Below are 7214 nucleotides of genomic sequence, written 5' to 3'. Positions count from 1 at the left end.
CAATAAACCATGTCAGAAAGATCTCTTCACTTATTGGTCAGACCTGTCAGGGGTGGGAGCAAGTAGGTAAATACAGGAAGGAGGTATTTTACGTTACAGATGGCACCTCCTTTATATCTATTAGTGAACATCATCCTCAAACCAACATTTCCCAGTGATTGTCTTAGGGTGCATTTTTATGTCCAGTCACAAACTGTAGAGTATATGACATTATGCTTATATGACATACTACAATTCATTTTTTATTAATATGCTGTGCTGCTGGATCACACGGCTACTCTGTTTGTCAGCTTCAAGAACAACTGCCATGTAAGTTTTACATCTTTCTTATTGTTGCTGCTGATTTTTAGACATGGATTCTATCCTGTTTGTACTTAAAGAGTACAAAGAGCACAGAAGCTTCAGTCCTTACATTTATGGAGCCAGCATAGATGGCTAACATGAGCAGTTAGCCACTTAGATATCTTAATGTATATCTAACAGTTACTGAGCTACAGTATTAATCATTATTAGGCTATCATGACCAAAGATTAAAATGGTGACCTCAGGCTTTTACAGTATATATATCATCATTAGGCTATTGAATTTAATAATGATGACCTCAGGCTGTTACATTATAGATTATCCTTAAGATATTATAATATTGATGACCTCAGGCTTTTACAGTATATATCATGCTTAAGATATCACAACTGAGGATTATAATGACGACTGACCTTAGGCTTTTACAGTACATATCATCCTTAGACTATTGAGGTTCATATTGATGACCTCAGGCTTTTACAGCATAGAATATCCTTAATATATTATAACAGGATTATAATGAGGACATCATGCCTTTACAGTATAGATCATCCTTAAGATATAATAATTGAGGATTATAATGATGACCTCAGGCTTTTACAGTGTATATTATCCTTAGGCTATTAAAGTTTATAATGATGAGCTTACGTTTTTACTGTATAGAACATCCCTCAGCTATTATAACTGAGGATTATAATGATGACTTCAGGCTTTTACATTATAGATCATCCTTAAGATATTATAACTGTGGATAACACTGATGACCTCAGGATTTTACAGTATAAAGCATCCTTAAGATATTTTAACAGGATTATAATGAAGACATTATGGACATTTACAGTATGGATCATCCTTGAGACATTATAACTAAAGAAAATATTGATGACCTCAGGCTTTTACAGTATAGAACAATATAAAATATTCTTAATATGTTATAACTTAAGGGTTACAATGATGACTTCAGGCTTGTACAGTATAGAGCATAAGAGATATAAATGATGACCATAGGCTTTTACAGTATATATCATCCTTAGGTTATTATATCTTAGATTAGATGTATTAGTAGATTTATTGTAGATTTATTTATTAGTTCATTCCAAGTTGTTTTTTGACATATTTGTTCATGTGCGGTTGTTTGCTATGTTTTTCTTTCTTATACATGTACATACATATTTTATGTTGTGTTTCTCTATTATATTAACTTTGTCTTTGTACTTTTAATCGATGGAGAAATGGAAGACATTATAAAAAAGTTCCAGGGTTTGTTTGGAACTAGACTGAGACCACCTCTTCTCAAGAGCCTAGTGCCAAACGAACTCTGGAGCTTTTTTATAATGTCTTCCACTCTGGAGCGGTTTATTCGTGGTGAGAATGTGACCCAACCTCAATTCGGATCCGAATTAAAGTTCGAATTCAGTCCGAATTAAAGTGCAATTACTGTTTTCATACCTGTCCAAACGAACTGCACCAAGGGTGAGAATGAGCCAAACGAGTCCAATTTAACCAGACTAAAAAAGGCAGGTGAAAAAAAAACCCTCGGAAAACCACCCATCTCCAAACCAATAATTTATAGAAAGAAATGACCCAAACTTACATTTGTTTACATGTTTGTTTATTATTTGCTAGATGAAAGCTCTATTTGTAAATGTTTGATTGGCTCTGTGAGTTGAGCACATAGAGAGATGTTTCTCATTCTTTTGATTTACTTCAGTTTCCTTGTCATTTTCAGGGCTAGCATGAGTGGTAAGTTCTGCTGCTGTGGCTGGAGAGAGAGTAGCAGGCAGGGGAGCCGTCACGACATCCAGGTGCTTCACTCAGAAACTCTTAAATTAAAGATAAGGAGACGATGTTATGTGATACTCCTGCACACTCTTTGTCATTGATAAAACCAGAAGGGACTGAGAGATGCAGAGATATAGGAGTTTCTCTGATCACCACATATGTGACCACCGAGGGGTCCAACCCTCAGAGAAAGAAAAAAAATGACATAATGCAATTTAATGAGTTCCACATGCTTTTGGGGTTCAGAGGTAAAGTGGTGTGTGTTCTCTTGCCCCCCTTCCTCTCTTTACATATGCTTTCTTAAACCTCCAGCCTTCCCCTTCTCCCCCTCCTCTCTCTTTCCCTCTCTCCCTGTCTGTTTCAGCTTAGTTTCCAGATTCCTCTCCTCTCTCAGCTCTGTGCCTGGGGCTAAAGGAAAGGAGGCCATTTTAACCACCTGAACCTCCACTCCATTCACCGCATAAACATTCTATCCTCGCAGCGCCAAAGACTAGAGTCTACATTATAAGAAGCTTGTAAAACAATGCCACTGTCATAAGAAAACATTAACTTTCTAAAAAAAAAAAAAAGAAAAACTATTAATGATATAACTGTACATTCCTTTTATAAGAACATATTGTTGCTGTCACCCAAAGTCTTGGCTCCACACTGTAGAACCTGATGTTAAGTGAACTTAAATGGCTTGAGAAAAATTATTGCAGTTTAGTACCATATAATAATACCCTGAATGCATGTGTTAAATTACATGTTGAATACATGTGGTAAATTAAGTGAATTGTAATAACTATTTAAACTGACAAAGTTAGGACAGTAGGTTACTGCCAGCAGACATATAAACAATTACCATGGCAACATCCCTGTAGCATTCAAATAACATAATGCAACATTTAGCAGCAGAGAAAGTGGACCTACCTTCAACATTGTGGCCATACGGAGGTGTAGCCTGGGGGGAATGAATACACACTGCAAATGAGTGAGGGGTTAGGGGGGCACACACAGTATGCAAATAGATGGTGGCATAAGCAAATGGTAAAAGGTGTAAGGTTTACTCATCAAGGTTGAACTAACCATCCATAAGGCACACCCTAGAGGTCCCCATTGAAACACTTCACTTCACAGTTCACTGAATCAATACAATGCAACTGAATAAATTAATCTCAACTCAACTCAAAATCTGCCAAAACATTGATCTTATACAAATGAACTGAGTGTGTCTCTCAACTATTCATTTCTGAGTTTGTTTGGGTTAGTAAGCTTAAGTGCTCCCACATTTTTGTGGTATTTAAGTTAGGTTTACTTAATTCTTTCATTATGTTGAGTTAGAATTAGGAATTAATTAAGAATGTGGAGTTAAGTTGGTATTTTGGAAATACAAGTTTTTTTGCTTGGTATGTACTGTATATTTAATATAATCACACTTTGCTTTGTTATGTTTGAGCATTTTAGTCATTCTGCTGGTCAATTCCACACTAAATGTTCACACAATTGAAAGGACAGCTTCATTTTTCAAAAACTAAACAAAATAATCAGATTTGTTCCTTTATTACTTAATTTATAAAATCCAAAAATCCAAACTCAAGCTTTTAATATAAATAAATGTAACAATTTTATCCTCATCATTTTTTTTACTCATTCATTAACATTTTATTCAATTATCATGAAATATCTCCACAATATAAGGAACAACTGAAGAGCACATGATTGAAAATATTGAAATATAGTTTTTTTATTGTTGAATTAAGCAATTTGCAGTATGAAAATTCTACATAATATCTACCACATCAACAGAAGTATTACCTACAGGGTGTAATGTATAAAGCAGCATTGTTGATATGATATGATAGAAGCATTTTGACTTCTGTCACAATACCGCACTGCATTCTGTCATGCTTGTATATCCAGAAATACATTTACAAACCTGGCACCAAGGTACTGTAATTTCCATACTCTAATCTGCAGGCTGACACCTCAAATCCCATGAGTAACCAGACGGATTTAGATTATCCTTTAAAGCACTCCAGATCCCAATATCCCTGTCATGTGCTGCCATTGTACTCAGCTAGATTATGTATTACAAGAAAAACTTTGACAGTTCATTGTACTTTCACAGTTATGGTTGTACAGGACATTTCTACAGTGTATACTTGGTCGATCAGTTAGTCAGGATTATGTGACACAGCTGAAGGATACCACACTACAGGATCCAGACTTTCTCATTTCAGATTTACTACTTGGTGGTCTTTTTTGGGTCCCTTTAATAAGCCAGTCTTCACTCTAGTGGCCCAGTACACAGAATCATGATTCAAAGGACAAGGTCACTTTTCCAAGCCGCATATGGAAAAAGCAGGAGTGACCAGTCACCATCTATACAGTATTAAATACAGTGACACACACAAGGCCTTTTGTCGAGCCATACTGTTTTATCCATCCTGGTCATGGCCATGAGCCCAGAATAGACAGCTACCAGTAAAGCATATTATATATGTCTGGTACATACATTACCTTAAATTATTGTCATGGAGGGACCTTTAAGGATTGCATAGAAAATAACAGCATTCTGCTGTTTCAGTGAAGAGTGATTTACTGTGACATTTGCGTTAGTTTAAACATATAGGCCCCAAATCTTTAATGAAAACTGCTCAGAGGGAAATCCTTGCCAAGGTGAATTATTTGTGACATATTTTGTCTAAGCCTGAAAAACTCAATTCAAGAAAAGCAAAAAAATGGATACCATTAACTATTATTTGTCTCCACATTTTTTTTTTCCTTGAATTTAAATCAAACACACTGCCACAGTCCAATTACTTGCACTAAACTGCACACACTATTGATATTAAAAGTATGAACACATACAGGTACATTTCATGGATTGATGGATGGATGGACTAGTCGATGGATGGACTGATGAAAGGATGACTAGGCGAACAGACGGATATAGTGAATAAGTGACTGAGCGAGTATTCGACTTTTTTAAAAGGTAAAAGTTGTATTATTATAATTTTATCAGATTTTCACTGATTTTCTCCCCAATTTGGACTGCCAATTAGCCAACCACCAATCATAGTGACAGTGTCTTAATCCGTTGGACCATCCAGGCGCCTTTTTTAATGTTTTAAAAACACAATTTTGTTTCCATTCTTCCCCACACACACACACACACACACATTCGCTCGCACACTCACAAGCACCTTGGGGCAATTTAGTATAGCCAATTCACCTAGCATGTGTTTTTGCGAGGTGGGAGGAAATTGGAGTAACCCAACCCACGCGGACATGGGAAGAGCACACCACATTCCTCACAGACAGTGACCAGAGCAAGGATCGAACCCACAAACCCAGGCCCCCTGGAGCTGTACTGCACACACACCACCTACTTCCAAAATGTTGTTTTATCAATGGGCCAGATGCACTAATATCTTCCTAAAAATCTCAAGAAAAGTCTTTTGTCTGTGTAAACAGTGTAAAGTATATTTTGCAAAGTTTGCAGCTCTGCTCGTGTAATGATGGATCCCATTTTCCTCTTAAACTGAACAAATCACAAATAAGAAATAATGAAGAAAACATGTGAATCTCACAATCTCAGAAGCTAGTTTAATAAATTGGTTTATCTAACTTTACTCCCAGTTTGGTAGCATCAATTGAACACCCCCCCCACCCCCCCACCCCCACCCTAGCACTAGCGATGCTTCTGACACTAGGAGTAAAGGTAAAGGTGCCCCGAATACATGCAATACCAGCCACTGCCTCTTGTCAAACTGCCACTGATGCAGCATTGTCAGGCAGGCAACACAGACTCCAGCCGCTGACTGCAAAGTGCCATGGCTCTGGATTCAATTTCATGACCCCCAGGCCATAGTGGCAGTGCAATAGACCACTGAGCCATTCTGAGCCCCTGGCCCAATGTTTTTAAAAGAGGTCTGTACATGCTTGTTGACTAATTCACCAAAATGTTGGGTTTTCCCTTCAAAAAACCTTCATCTTCTTTCTCTTATTCACAAAACATTTGCTATATAAATGTTAGGCGTCAGTGTTTTTACCTGTCTGCACTAAATATAAGCACCTGTGGGGATTCAGTCACACTTTCAGTGAGGCTTAATCACACTATCTAGCAGTCGATGTCAGTACAGTTTTACACACTTGCAGCGATGTCAAAACAAGCTGGAAACTGTTTAGTGCAGACAGAAATAGAAAATGGCTTCAGCTGGGAATCGGCTTAGCCCTCAAAGCTTGCCTTGCTGCACTGATGTTGAAATGGGGAGGAGAAAAAAGGGGAGAACTAGATTCAGTTACTCTGCTCTGTAAAAAACTAGGAACAGGGTTGTCATGGCAACTGGGTTCGTTTAACCCCCCTCCCTGCAAAAAAAAAAAAAATACACAAAGAAATATCTCTCAAAAATGGACATTAAAAGGGATATAAAAAGAGAGAGAGAATGGAGAGATATGGAACCGTTTATTTGTGGGTGCAAAACTGGCCCAGCAGGCGTGGACCCTTTCTCTGAGCCTTTTGGCTCTGCCTCTGCCAGCGCTGCAAGCGTTTTAATGATGTTTTGTAGGAATCACATCCATCTGCTCATTATTTAGGCCTGGCTTTGCAGACAGCTCAAATTAAAAACTGATAAAGTGGCAACTCCCACAGTTTCCTCTTTGAGGTTAGCCCTGTGGCTCCTTCACGATTAGGTACCAGAGGAATCACTGTCACATAGAGACTTTTCTCATCATCACCCTCACTCTGTAGACTTCTGCCCTCAGGTCTGTTTTGGTTCAGACGTTGGAGCCATGTGCCAAAGCCACAAATTATAATACTGATGTGTAATGCAGGGTTTCCATTCGGGAATTGAAGAAATTAAAATGTGGATGGCAAGCAGTGACTAGTACAGAAATGATGGGTGGGACACGGGGGTGGGGGGGTGGAGGTGTGGCTACAGGTGCACCAATGGGAGGCTATTGGTGGGTCAGGAATGTCTTTTGGAGCCACCAGGAATGTCTCTTGGCTCAAACAACTGCAGATTCCAAGATCATCAGTTCAGTTCATGTAAGAACAGTGACCCTCAGCTGAGATGTAGTCAAGAACAACATCTGAACCATCAATGCACAGCCCTGCCACGAACTTTACATTGCCATGGGCTGAG

Source organism: Salminus brasiliensis, chromosome 7 (assembly GCF_030463535.1).
Source record: "Salminus brasiliensis chromosome 7, fSalBra1.hap2, whole genome shotgun sequence".
NCBI lineage: Eukaryota > Metazoa > Chordata > Actinopteri > Characiformes > Bryconidae > Salminus > Salminus brasiliensis.
This window is presented reverse-complemented; position numbering follows the sequence as displayed.